Below are 15065 nucleotides of genomic sequence, written 5' to 3'. Positions count from 1 at the left end.
CAAAAGTGACAATAAGTGGCAGAATCAGGATTTAAATCTAGACGCATTTGATGCAAATGCCACAGTTCTTAATCAATATGCTATACTCTCACAAAACAATTGCCTAGCCATTATGTTGCCTGCAAGTACAGTCTTGTTTTTTTGACAATACATTCTGGCCACCGGGATTAGAATTTGTATTTTCCCAAAACAATTTAGCTGCCCATGGGTAATTTAGGATGAGGGCTCTTCGTTCTTGTGTTGTTTTTGATGTAGAGGAAATGTCCTACTACTTGTCCAAGAAGAATCCCTTTTAGCTGTGCTTTAGAGTCTACCCCAATGGTTGATCTTATTATTTGTCATTTTTTCCTATTACATTTCAGAAAGCAACTTCAAGTTTAAGAGTCACACTGTCGTATCTTCTATCCATATAAACTGAGATTAGGTGTAATTTAGAGAACAAAGAATAATATTTAACTGCCCAGCATTTTCCAAAACAGAGATGGACCCAGTTTGCAATCCAGTATAGGGCATATGGAAGGGAAAAGTCAAATTTAAGTTGCACATATGATAAGAAATCTATTAAAATGGATCTTGCAGTAGGTCTTCATTGCTTTCAAAATAGCATGTGAGTTTCTTCCAAAGGTGCATCCCGTACTTCATAAAATGGTCCTTCTTTACCATTCTAGCCTTTTTTCTCACCATTTATTGAACTTCTTACAGGTCTTCCCAAAACACATGCTTTTCCTCACCTCTGGAAGTCTGCTCATGCTGAGATTTGCTTCCTTTCCCTCTGCTACCTAACCCCAATTGATCCTCTAGGACTAAACTTGGGCTGCACTTCCTTCTGGGTTCCCTAACTTCCCCAAAAATGCCATCATGAGGAGGCTTACTCCACTTTTTCCCACTGGTAGCACATGTCCCCCTGATTTGCAATTGCCTTTTAGCTCACCTCTCTTCCCAATCACCCTGTAAACCTCCCTGAGGACATGACCGTGTCTTGTTCACTGTTGCAGTCCCAGGACCTTGGGTGATTTATGGAACATAGTGGGTGCTTGTTACATTTTTACCAGATGGATGAATAAGTGGATGAAAGAATGAACTCCTTTCTAAGATGAGACAATCTGCTCTGTATCTTTTAAGTCTAGATATTATTCCCCATGACCTTACTACTCCCTGAAGGATTTGAATGACTGAATTATAATAGTTAATAGCATCCAGATTATTAAAATATTTGGGAAACTGACAGATTTTTTTTATCATATGCATACTTTGCATCTGGATATTTTATTTGCACAGGGATTATTCTTCTGGGAAAGAATATAGGCATTCCTAGTGAATAAACCATCAAAAGAGATGGATCAGCCTAAGTTAACCTGAGAAACTAAATATAACTGAGTGGAAAGAAATAATGCTTACTGTTATTAAGAGGGAAAGCACACACCATGTTTTCTTCTGTAATCAATTGCAAATTTACATTTCATAACTCTGGTTGTTGTTTAATCAAAGATGATTATCTTCCTTGATTAGGAGTATCTTTTTTAAGGAAAAGGAATTGCTAATTAGTTTGCTAGCACTCTGTTGAAGGTGTTTGCAATTAAATTGAGGAGGTAAAGAAAGCTGCAAATGATTCCAATGCTGAAATTAGTCACCAAATATTGAAGAAGTTCCTTTTTCAAAGTGTTGGAAGTTTTAAACTTCTTAAAAAAAAAAAACAAAAAAAACGGGCGCCTGGATGATTCAATCTGTGAAGTGTCCCGACTCTTGATTTAGGCTCAGGTCATGATCTCAAGGTCTTGAGATTGAGCCCAGGCTCCAGCTCCCTGCTTAGCAGGGAGCCCGTTTGAGATTCTTTCCCTCTGCGCCTCCCCCCCTCCCACCCCGTCCTGGCAGCCCCCGTCATGCGCACTCAGGCATTTGTGCGCGCTCTCTCTCAAATAAATAAATATATAAACAAACAAACAAACAAATAAATCTTTAAAGATAAAAAAGCCCTACTACCCAAAGCTATTCTTACCAAAAAAAAAAAAGAATCTGCGGATTCTTGGTTGAGGCTAAAGAGACTGAGTATTCAACATTTTTATTATACCTGTACCTAAGAAGGAAAGCAAATTGCTAGTGTATATTTAGATACAATTAGATAAAGGGCGCCTGGGTGGCTCAGTTGGTTAAGCGACTGCCTTCGGCTCAGGTCATGATCCTGGAGTCCCAGGATCGAGTCCCGCATCGGGCTCCCTGCTTGGCAGAGAGTCTGCTTCTCCCTCTGCCCCTCCCCCCTCTCATGTGCTCTCTCTCATTCTCTCTCTCTGAAATAAATGAATAAAATCTTAAAAAAAAAGAAAAAAGAATTAGATACAATTAGATAAAATCATATCTAACCATTTTGAAATTGTTTATTCTCTTCATTAGTATGGCACTGACTATGCGTAACAGCGACCTCTGATTAGGTCACTTAAGACTGAGTCCATGAGTCCCCCCAAAGCTGTAGGTTTCACAATCACATGACTTTTATTTCTGTTCCTCTTTTCACCTGGAGACAAGGACAAGGGAGCAATCTAAAATGATGCATTGGTTTCTTCTTGGAAAATCAAATTGCCTAAAATTAATTATTTCCATCTTAACCATCGTTAGGTGTACAGTTCAATCGCATTCACCATATTCATGTTGTTGTGCGACGGATCTCCAGAACTTTTTCTTCTCGCCAAACTGGAACTCCGTACCCAGGGAACAACAGCTCCCCACTTCCACCCTTCCCTCCCCCAGTCCTGGCAACCACCTTTCTATTTTCTGGGGTTTCCCCTCAATTTTAAAAAAATTGTAATAAATGGGCGCCTGGGTGGCTCAGTTGGTTAAGCGACTGCCTTCGGCTCAGGTCATGATCCTGGAGTCCCTGGATCGAGTCCCACATCGGGCTCCCTGCTCGGCGGGGAGTCTGCTTCTCCCTCTGACCCTCCCGACCCTCCCCCCTCTCATGTGCTCTCTCTCTCAAATAAATGAATAAAGTCTTTAAAAAAAAATAAAAATAAAAATAAATAAATAAATAAATAAATTGTAATAAAATACACATAAGAAAAAATTTACCAGCTTAACCATTTTTAAGCGTGCAGTTCAGTGGTATTAAATGCATTCATAAGGCTGCACTGTCAAAACCACCATCCATCTCCAGTACACTTTTCATTTTGGAGAACTGAAACTCTACCTATTGAACAGTAACTCCCCATTCTCCCCTCCCCTCAGCCCATGGCAACCATCATTCTACTTTCTGTTTCTATGATTTTGACTCTTTAAGTACATCCTATAAGTGGATTCACACAGTATTTGTCTTTTTGTGACTGGCTTACTTCACTTAATATAATGTCCTCAATGGCTACCTGCAAAAGAATGAAACTGGGCCATGTTCTTACACTATACACAAAAATAAACTCAAAATGGAATAATAATAAAAATAAATGTGAGACCTGAAACCATAAAACTCCTGAAAGAAAACATAGGCAATAATCTCTTGGACATTGGCCTTAGCAACATATTTATGGATATGTCTCCTCAGGCAAGGGAAACAAAAGCAAAAATAAGCTATTGGGGCTACATCAAAATAGAAAGCTTTTGCACGGTGAAGGAAACCATCGACAAAACAAAAAAGGCAACCTACTGAATGGGAGAAGATATTTGCAAATGAAATACTTGATAAGGGGTTAATGCCCAGAATATATAAAGAACTCATACAACTCATCTCAAAAAAAAACAAAAACAAAAACAAAAAACCCCAAAACAATCCAATTAAATATGCACAAAGGACCTGAGTAGGAATCTTTCCAAAGAAGACATACAGATGGCCAATAAGCACATGAAAGATGCTCAACATCACTAATCATCAGGGAAATGCAAATCAAAACCACAATGAGATAGCACCTCACACCTCTCAGAATGGCTAAATTCAAAAACCCAAGAAATAACAAATATGGATGAGGATGTAGAGAAAAGGAACCCTCTTGCACTGTTGATGGGAATGCAAGTTGGTGCAAACAGTGTGTAAATAATACCATATGATCCAGGGGCAATTGGATAGCTCAGTTGGTTGAATGTCTGACTCTTGATTTGGCTTAGATTATGATCTTAGGGTTGTGAGATCAGGCCCCACTTCTGGCTCTGTGCTGGGCAGGGAGTCTGCTGAAGATTCTCTCTCTCTCCCTCTCCCTCTGCCCCCTGCCCCCCACTGCATTCTCTCTCTCTCTCTCAAATAAATCAAATAAATAAATAAATACTTTTTAAAAAAGAAAAAAAGAAATACCATACGATCCAGTAATTCTGTTACTGAGTATTTACCCAAAGAAAATAAAAACACTAATACAAAAAGATACATGCACCTTTACATTTATAGCAGCATTATTTACAGTAGCCACGATATGGAAGCAACCCAAGTGTCCATACATAGATGAATGGATAAAGTAGATGTGATATGTATAAATAATGGAATATTACTCTGCCATAAAGGAGAATAAAATCTTGTCATTTGTCACAACATGGCTGGACCTAGAAGGCATTATGCTAAGTGAAATGTCAGACAAAGAAAGACAAATAGCATATAATTTCACTTATATGTGTAATAAAAAAAAGAAACGAATAAACAAAGAAACAGACTCTTAAACACAGAGAACAAACTGATGGTTCCAGGAGGAGGGGCGGAATGGGCAAAATAGATGGGGATTAAGAGATAAAAACTTGCAATTACAAAATAAATAAGTCACAGAGATGACAAATACAGCCTAGGGAATATGGTCAATAGTATCGTAATAACATTGTATGGTGACAGATGGTAACTACACTTATTAAAGTGAGCACTGAGTAATGCCTAGAATTGTCAAATCAGTAGATTATACACCTGAAACGAATATAAAGAGCTCATACAACTCATCTCCAAAAAAACAAACAATCCAATTAAAATATGGGCAGAGGATCTGAGTAGATATCATATATATATATATTCATATATATAATAGACATTATTATATTACACAATATATAATATGTATTATACAAATATAAAATGTCAAGATTTATTCATGTTGTAGCATATTGCATAATTTCTTTACTTTGCAAGGCTAAATACTATTCTTTGTATTTATATACTACATTTTGTTTCCCTATTCATACATTGATGGACACTTGAGCTGCTTCTACCTCTTGGCTGCTGTAAATAAGACTGCAATGAACATGGGTGTACAAATCTCCCTTCGAGATTCAGTTTTCAATTCTTTTGGAAATATACCCAGAAGTAGAATGCTGGATCATTTGATAGTTCTATTTTTAATTTTTTGAGGACTGTTTTCCATAATGTCTATGCCGTTTTACATTCCCACCAACAGTGCATATGAGTTCCAATTTCTCCACGTCCTCACCAACATTTGTTTTCTTGTTTTGATAGTAGCCATCCTAGTGAGTGTGAGGTAGTATCTCATTGTAGTTTTGATTTGCATTTCCCTCATATGTGTGATGTTGAGCAGCTTTTCTTCTGCTTATTGGCCATTTGTATATCTTCTTCAGAGAAATGTCTATTCAAATCATTGGCCCATTTTTAAATTGGGTTGTTTTCTTGTTGTGTCTCTATATTCTGGATATTAGTCCCTTTTCAGATATACAGTTTGCAAATATTTTCTCCCATTCTGTGGGCTGCTTTTTTATTCTGTTTAGAGTGTGTTTTGATGCAAATATTTAATTTTTTTGAAGTCCAATTTATATATTTTTTTCTTTTGTTGCCTGTGTCTTTGGTGTCATATCCAAGAAACCCTTTAAAGTCTAGTCTGAATGCTTATGAATTAATCTTATTACCCTGCAGTTAAAAAAAATCCACATTAGTGCTTTTGTCTTGGCTTAGCTGAAAAACTAAGCAATGTACTGATCTATAGATTCAACACAATCCATGTCAAAATCCCTGCTGGGCTTCAAAAGACACCATTAAGACAATGAAAAGACAAGCAATAGACTTGGACAAAATGTTTGCAAAACTCATATCTGATAAAGGACTTGTATCTAGGATATACAAAGAATGTGTATGACTCAATAATAAGAAGACAAACAACCTATTAAAAATTGGCCAAGAGCAACTTGAATAGACATTTTACCACAGAAGATATATGAATAGTTAATAAGCACATGAAAAGATGTTTAACATCATTTGTCATTAGGGAAAAGCAAATGAAAATCACATTGAGATACTATTTTACACCAACTGTAAAGGCTATAATAAAAAAGACAAGGGAGAGAGAGAGAGATGAATATACATTTTTAATAAATAAATAAATAGCTTATACATATATAATATAAAAAAGACAACCAATGTTGGAAAGACAGGAATCTTCCTACACTGCTGATAGGAATATAAAATGGTACAGCAACTTTACAAAGTAGTGTGGCAATATATTAAAGAGCTAAATGTAAGTTTACTATATGGCCTCACAATTCCATTCTTAGGCTACCCAAGAGAAAGGAAACCATATACCCACACGCAGACTGGTACATGATTGTTCTTAGTAGCATTTTTCAAAAGAGCCAAAAATTGGAAAAAAATGTAAATGTTCATTGATTGGTGAATGGACATGTAAAATGTGGTATATTGACACAATGGAATACTATGCAGCAATAAAAGGAACAAGCTACAGACATATGCTTCCATATGGAACAACCTCAAAAATGTTATTCTGACCAAAAAAAAAAAAAACCCAGTCGCAATAGACTACATATTGTATTATTCCATTTATATGAAATATTCAGAAGGGACAAAGCTACAGAGACAGAAAGTAGATTAGCGGTTGCCTGGAACAGGAGTGAGGAGGAACAGGATCAACAGTAGATTTGCATATGAGATCTTATTGGGGTGATGGAAGTATTCTAAAAATGACTCATGGTAATGGTTGTATGACTTTAATGGAATGGAATATTTGAAAAGGTTGCATTTTATAAATCACAAAGACATGGCTAAATAATGTTAAAAATATATTTAGATTAAAAAATCCCTGGCTTTTTTTTGTTTTGTTTTTTTGCAGAAATTGACCAACTGACCCCCAAATTTATATGGAAATGCAAAGACCCAGAATAGCCAAGATAATCATGACAACGAAGAACTAAGAGAATTTACACATCCCAACTTTAGTAATTTAGAGAGAGAAAGAGAGAGCATGTAAGTGGGGGGAGGGGTAGAGAAAGAAGGAGAGAGAGAACCTCAAGCAGACTCCTCACTGAGTATGGAGCCCCACATGGGGCTCGATCCTGTGACCCCAAGATCATGACCTGAGCCTAAACCAAGAGTCCACCACCTAACTGACTGAGCCACTCAGGCACCCCATACACATCCCAACTTTAAAACTTACTACAAAGCTACAGTAATCAAGACAGTGTGAAGCTTGCATAAAGACAGAGATAAAGATCATAAGAAGTAAGAGCCCATAAGTAAGCCCTTACATTTATGGTCAATTGAGTTTTGACCAATGTGCCAAAAAATAGGAAAAGAATGGCCTTTTCAACAAATTGTGCTGGGACAATTGGGTATGCACAAGCAAAAAAATGAATAAATTTGGATGTTAAATCTTTAAAAAATTTTAGAAAATACACAGGAGAAAAAACTTTGTGAGCTTGAATTAGGAAAGTAATAAAGGAAATTGATAAATTGGATCTAATCAAAACAAAAACTTTAAAACACACTATCAAGAAAGTGAAAAGATAATCTATGGAATTGGATAAACTATTTGCAAATCATATATCCAATAAAGAATATATATCTAGAATATATAAAGTAATCTGACAACTCAGTAATAAAAAAACAACCAAATTTAAAAATGAGCAAAGGATTTGAATGGGCACTTCTCTAATGAAAATATACAAATGACTACTAAGCATATGAAAAGATGATCAATATCATTATTCATTGAGGAAATGCAAATCAAAACCACAATGAGACACTTCATATTCCACAGAAATACTATAGTCAGTAAGACAGACAATGACCAGTGTTGGCGAGGACTAGAGAAGTTATGCCCGATATATCATGGTGGGAATATAAAATGGCACAAGCACTTTGGGCAACAATTTGGCAGTTTCTCAAAATGTTAAACATAGAGCCACCATACAGCCCAGCAATTCCATTCCTAGTTACCTACCAAGGAGAAATGAAAATAAATGTCCCCACAAAGACTTGTGTGCAAGTGTTCATAGCAGCATTATTCACAATAGTCAAACGGTGGAAATAACACGTATGTCCATCATTGGTGAATGAATTAAAAAATGGAATTATACAATACAATTCACCAATAAAAAGGAACAAAGTACTGATACATGCTTCAACATGAATGATCTTTACAGCATGAATGAATCTCAAAAACCTCTTGTTCAGTAAAAGAAGACAGACACAAAGGAACATTTATATGGATTCCATTTATATGGAATATCCCAGAAGGCAAACCAGTAGAGACAGAAAGTATGTTAGTGATTGCCCACAGCTGGGGGTAGGAATGGGAAATGACTTAAATGGGCATGAGATAGGGACGCCTGGGTGGCTCAGTCGTTAAGCGTCTGCCTTCGGCTCAGGTCATAATCACACGGTCCTGGGATCGAGCCCTGCATTGGGCTCCCTGCTCGGCAGGGAGCCTGCTTCTCCCTCTCCCACTCCCCTTGCTTGTGTTCCCTCTCTCGCTGTGTCTCTCTCTGTCAAATAAATAAATAAAATCTTGGGGGAAAAATGGGCATGAGATTCTTGTTTGTAGTGATGGAAACATTCTAGATTCTGATTGTGGTGGTGACGGTTGTGCAACTTTATAAATATACTAAAAGTCATTTAACGTACACTTAAAATGGATGGATTTTATAGGATGTGAAGTATATCTCAAAAAAGCTGCTACGAAAAATACTCATTTTAAAAAGCTGTTAGAAATGGAAAGGACCTAGAGATCACCTGGTCTAATCTTCACATTTTGTAGACGAACTAAATGAGGTCAAGATAGGTTCAGTGATCCACCGAAGGTCATAAAGGCAGCTATTATCCTCATTTAATCTAGAACCCAGGCATTTGGGTTAGCATACTCATCAAGTTTCTTTCTTGGGTATGCATTTCTTGACTACCCAAACTAGGAAGAGTCACCTTTTAAGATGCTCTCAAAGCACTGAGTATATTTCCTTTATGGCCTCAAATACAGATTATCATTGTCCTTTGATGGGACAGACAACTCGTTGAGAGGCCAACTCTCTTCCACTTTTGCTCACCATTTCATCCCTTGTGCCAGGCACAGCGTGCAGAAGTGATAGGGGCGCTCAATAAATACTTGTTGAGTTAATGAATAAATGAATAAACAGGTGGACCTGAAGCCCAAACATTCCCAATAATCATTGTGAAGTAATGCCTCACAAGGAATCTGCCCTTGGCAAAGACTGGGTGACACCCTTCACAGAGGTCTCCAGAGATGTGTGTTACCTACCTGTAACAAGGTGAAACCGAATATTTTATTGGATTTCAAAATAAGAATTACAGCTTCTTTTGAATGGAAAGAGGGGCCATTACAGAGGAAAAGGCCAACGGGGTTTTGGGTAAGTGTAAGGAAAGAAGAGAATTTCGGGTGAAGCTTTCGTTTAAGACAACACAAGCCTGTAAAAAGCTATAGATCAGGGACAGCTAATGTAAGAACTTGACGGGTTTTGCAACTGTTCAGCTAGTTACTTTTGTTATCTTTCCGAATATTTGCTGGGGTGGGGGTGGGGGGGACATGAATGCGGGGGAGGGGAGAATCTGCAGTTGGGCAAAAGTCACATACTTTTAAATGCTATTCAATTGTCCCGACAATTTTAAGTATCATGAAGATGACCTGAAAACTAGCTGAACACAGAACTTCCTATTGCAAATAGAAGATTGTGGTTGATTTCTGCTCCTAACAAAACAATATGTTGGTCCCTCCACTGACCATGCCATGTGTCAGTAGTCATAGTTTCTATTCCCAAGGAGCATCCCCAAGAAGCTAGGGGAGGATGGATAAGTAAACTGTCAATTATGGCCCAGAGTGACAAGTGCTGAATCTATCCAGATCCTCAAGGTACAAGCAACACATGCTAATCTGCTATCTCAGGGAAAAAAACAAAAAACAAAAAAAACCCCAAAAAACTTAGGGAAGGATATGAGACAGCTCATAAAACTTAAGGAAAAAATGAAGAACCAGGCCCTCAAAACAACAGAAACTTGAATAGCACCAAGAATCTAGAGGATAGGAAAAGATTGAGAGCCTGCTCACGGTTGAAATAAATCAGCGCCATCATTTCCCAATAGTGGGTCTTTCACTCTCGAACAGTGCAAATTTCACAAGAGTCTGATTGGTCCAGGTGGATCACATGCCCATCCCGTGGCTGGGGAATGCCCTGCAGCTTCACTAACAGTCCCACCAAAACTGCATGCAGCGGGGAGGGACAATTCCCCAGAAGAAAAATGCATTTTTGCTTCCAGAATAAGGGCAGACCTAAACTACAGCCCCATGAGAGCGTTAGAGGATCCACCAGGCCAGGATTTTGAGAGCATAGCCCTAACCAACTTACGACGGAGAGTCTCAGTTAAGTTTCCAGAGACTTCTTGGGAGAGATTGCTGTAAAATCCTTTCCATCACATCTGGACAAAAGCAGAATTAGACCTATCAGCTTCTCAAAGTTTTTTTGTTTCCTTAAATAAATTCTAAATCTTCGGGTCGTCAGAAGGAACAGGAATTCTTCAATAAATCAGTATTTGATGATAACAGTAGAAGCTGGGCTGGTGTTTCTGATGTGCTTATTGTGCTTCCAACACTGAATTACATTATTACATTGAAACCTGTAAAGAATCAGTGAGGCTGCACTACATTCCTACAGGGGAGAAACTCCAGTGTCTGGAGTTCAAACTCAGGCTGGTCTGACTCCAAACTCCATGTTTATAACAAATATGCACTAAACTCCCAACATCTTCTCTCTAAAAAAGAAAAGAGGGCGCCTGGGTGGCTCAGTTGGTTAAGCGACTGCCTTCGGCTCAGGTCATGATCCTGGAGTCCCGGGATCGAGTCCCGCATCGGGCTCCTTGCTCAGCGAGGAGTCTGCCTCTCCCTCTGACCCTCCCCACCTCATGCTTTCTCTCTCTCTCAAATAAATAAATAAAATCTGAAAAAAGAAAAAAAGAAAAAAATCAATTATAAGTTGTTTTGTTAGTTTGGGTGTTGTTCAAAGTTCAAGTTAGTTTAAGTTGGCTTATTTCTATTTTAATGGTAATATTGTTAAGGCTATAAAAGAAATCTAAAGGAGTTCATATTTCTATACTTTACTGACAAATATGCCATAGAGGACTGTAAAATACTTCTCTTAAATTCAGAAACAATGATTCTTAATATTGAACACTTGCAAAGGCAATTGTACAGCCAAGGGGAAGTCTGTCTTCTCCTCAAATCTGCGTTGTTCAACTCTTTTCAGTGACTGCTATTACAAATTCCGATGAGTACATTTAAGTTTGCTTCACATTTTTCTGGCCTGGCTTGCCCTAACCTACTTTTTAAAATTCTAACCGGGGCGCCTGGGTGGCTCAGTTGGTTAAGCGACTGCCTTTGGCTCAGGTCATGATCCTGGAGTCCCGGGATCAAGTCCCGCGTCAGGCTCCTTGCTCAGCAGGGGGTCTGCTTCTCCCTCTGACCCTGCCCTGTCTCATGTGCTCTCTCTCTCTCTCTCTCATTCTTGCTCTCTCAAATAAATAAATAAATAAATAAATAAATAAATAAATCTTTAAAAAAAAATAAAATAAAATTCTAACCAATCATTAAACAATTTTTATGCTGAACTTAAATATTCAGTAAAGAATTAAAGATTCTGTTTGGTTTGAATGTGTATGGTTCATTAAACCCCATGGTTTTCATTACAGTAATATTTAGAGGACTAATTATCTTTTAGTAATCAGAGTATGAAGCAATTTAAATGTCATTCCCGGCACAGGTTAGAAGCAAATTTACTTATTAAATTATGAATGTTTTACTTTATACTGGCCACTGAATAATTTAAAAATGAACATGACAATTGCAGAGATGAAAAAATAGATACAATGACAATAGCCTTGTATCAGCTCAGAACAGCCTGGGCTGAATTGGTTTTCTTAAAAATTGGAAAGGTCTGTATTTTGGAGTTGCCGATTCAAACGTGATTTTCAAGTAATTTAGTTTCAAGTAACTTAACTAAAAATTTTCAAAAAGTTAGACTCTGTTTTGAAACTTAAGGAACAGTTTAAAATAGACATTAGCAACTTTTATTTGAGAAAAGGATTTGTTTAGGGGCGCCTGGGTGACTCAGTCAGTTTAGCGGCTGCCTTTGGCTCAGGTCCTGATCTCAGGGTCCTGGGATCGAGCCCCGCATTGTGCTCCCTGCTCAGTGGGGAGTCTGCTTCTCCCTCTGCCCCTCCCCCACTCATGTGCAAGTGCGTGCTCTCTCAAATAAATAAAATCTTTAAAAAAAAAGAGGATTCGTTTTGTTAGTTGGACAGTGATAACACAGTGTTAGGTTGAACTCTCTGTTGCTATTTTTGTAAGTAAAACAATGATCGGAAATTGGCAATTCATTGGCAAAAATGAATATACCACAGCAGATGATAGGTCTTTAAAAATAGAAACTAATTTTTAAAAATCATAAATAGAATTGAAAACATTACACGAGATTTGGAAAAATAAAGAAAAATCCATAATCTCACCACCTAAATATAAATTCTATAATCATTCCTGTACGTTCCTTTCCATTATTTTCTCTGATGCATTTGTCTATATGTTTGTAGTCAGCATACATTAATGTTTGCATATATAGAATTAAAAACCTTACATCAACTGTATTTTTAAATCTGTGATACTATCTTTATATGTGTATAATTTTCAATAATTGTGTAGTCCACTACTTGAATGTACCATAGTTTACTTACTCATTCTCATATTGCTCAACACTAAGGTCTCTTCCAGTTTTTTGATATTACAAATATCAAAAATGGTATGATGAGCATCTTCTGAATTGCTAAGGAAAAGCTGCCTTATATTTATACAATCCATTAAAAAAATCCATGTCTCTGTATTTTTCCACTGTTTGGGTATTTTTAATCAAGTAAATTGTGATGAATACTCATGGTACATCAGGAAATAAAATGAAGTTCCATAATTTTTTCTTTGTAATTTACCATTACCACTCAAAACTGACATTTTATAGTCATTAATCCTAAAGACAACATAATAATAATTTTCAGAGCTCACATTCTACTATCAAACTTTCCACTGAGCTTGTAATTAAAATGTCAGAACTCATTCCTGTCCTTGAAAACAATGTTTTGCTTCTGATGATTGATTCAAAACTTTGTTTCGTAGATCTTAATTCTCACATCTTCTATTTGAGTTGCAAAATGAGTCCTCCAGGTAAGGAACAAAATAGGAGTTTAGAATTTAAAATTCGTTCTTCTTAGGTTAACACAGAAAACAGGGTTGTCTTTTTGCCCCCCCACACACATTTAAAAATAAAAATTTGAATTGTTGCACAACCTGGAGTTTAAACTTTCATATTGAACTATTTGATAAGTTACAGTTCCTAAATTTTCAAGTGGTATTTTTGTGTAAAGAGAACGTACTCAATTTGTTCTTAACTTAGACTCACACAACATCTTGGCCTGGGCCAGGTTTTACACTGTCATATTTGATAGTAGAAAAGACTGCTGACACACAGTTGTAAATTTGAGATATTCACCAGTGTCACCTATTATCCACCTTTGACTCTTATTTCTTCTGCAGTCACCAAATTACCTGGAGCTCTAGTGCTCAGGATTCATTTGGAGGACTGTTCACCGTTACTCCACCCCCAAAGGGCTAGCACAAGTATTAGGAAGTGGCTGATGTACAGGTCTCTTTGTTTTGATTATTTAATCCAGAATAATGGTAGTAGAAATACATGTCATCTCTCACTCATCCCCGTTAATCATCCTCGGTGCTAATACTCAATAGTTGGCAATATCTACGTAATTAACAAGGATGCAATATCCAGACTTAGAATGAATCATTTTTATTGAGAATGCTCCGATCTACTTTCTGCCTCCCACCAAACATTCTATGAGGAGAAATCATTCAATTTGACAAATATCTGAGTGCCTTCTCTATGTAGGGTAAGATGTGTATCAAGGAAAGCTGTGTCTCTGGATTTTTTTCTTTTCACTTTTTTCCTAGCCTAATAAAGGGCTAAATTCTTCCAAAACACATCCTGTGGCTGAAAATGTTTTTGTTCGCAGTTATGCAACCTTATGAGAAAGCATGGTCTTCTCCAAATTGGACATACTATAAATTGAAGACATTAGTCATAGCTGGTGCGTTTTTCTTCCATTTAAAACACAACTTTAATACTTTTTTTCAGGTCAGATTTTAAGTGGTATATTGAAATATTGGAGAAGAAATACCATATATATATATAAAAAGATAATATTTTAAAAAGCAATCTACATCAGAAGGAGGAGAAATAGCCGTGTCATTTTCTCACATTTCAAGCCCCAGGCATATATGTATAATTTAACAAAACGCAATATGACACAGCACTCATTCATGCGCTCAGCATGTAATTACTGAGACTTGTCATGGGTATCACACAGGAATCATCTTTGTGGGAGATACAAACTATAGAAATGATCCCTGAAAGTATAGTCTTTCTTTGTGGGAGATACAAAGGCAACTAAGGGCCTATCCTTGCCCTCAAGCAGCTTACAGCATCTTTGGGAAGATAAGACAGCATGGGAAAGCTTTGGAGCAGTGTGGAGTACTGACCCAAGAGACAACAGTGCTTGGTGCTTTGGGAATGCGTGCAGAATGTCTTGGGAAGGCTGCCGAGAAGCAGTGAGGCTTGGGTTGAATCGTCCAGGATGAGTAGGATTTAGCTAGATGAGGACTGCCAGGGAAGGTCCTCTAGACTGAGGAGAAGATTTAAGAAAAGGCAGGATTGTGTAACAATGTTCAGGGGGCGATGAGTAATAGCCTGGCGGAACTGGAGGGCTGTGTCACGGAAAATTAGACTGGAACAGATTTGGAGGTGGGGAAGCACAGGGAGGG

General features: G+C 37.4%; 1 pseudogene; it reads right to left on the bottom strand.

Annotated features, from left to right (window-relative positions):
* Positions 1 to 14570: 14570 nt before the first annotated feature.
* LOC115936621 (small nucleolar RNA U3) lies at positions 14571 to 14667 on the bottom strand (annotated as a pseudogene).
* Positions 14668 to 15065: the final 398 nt, after the last annotated feature.

This window comes from Leptonychotes weddellii, chromosome 4 (genome assembly GCF_054177405.1).
Source record: "Leptonychotes weddellii isolate Sample4059 chromosome 4, ASM5417740v2, whole genome shotgun sequence".
In the NCBI taxonomy this organism is placed as follows: domain Eukaryota; kingdom Metazoa; phylum Chordata; class Mammalia; order Carnivora; family Phocidae; genus Leptonychotes; species Leptonychotes weddellii.
This window is presented reverse-complemented; position numbering and strand designations above follow the sequence as displayed.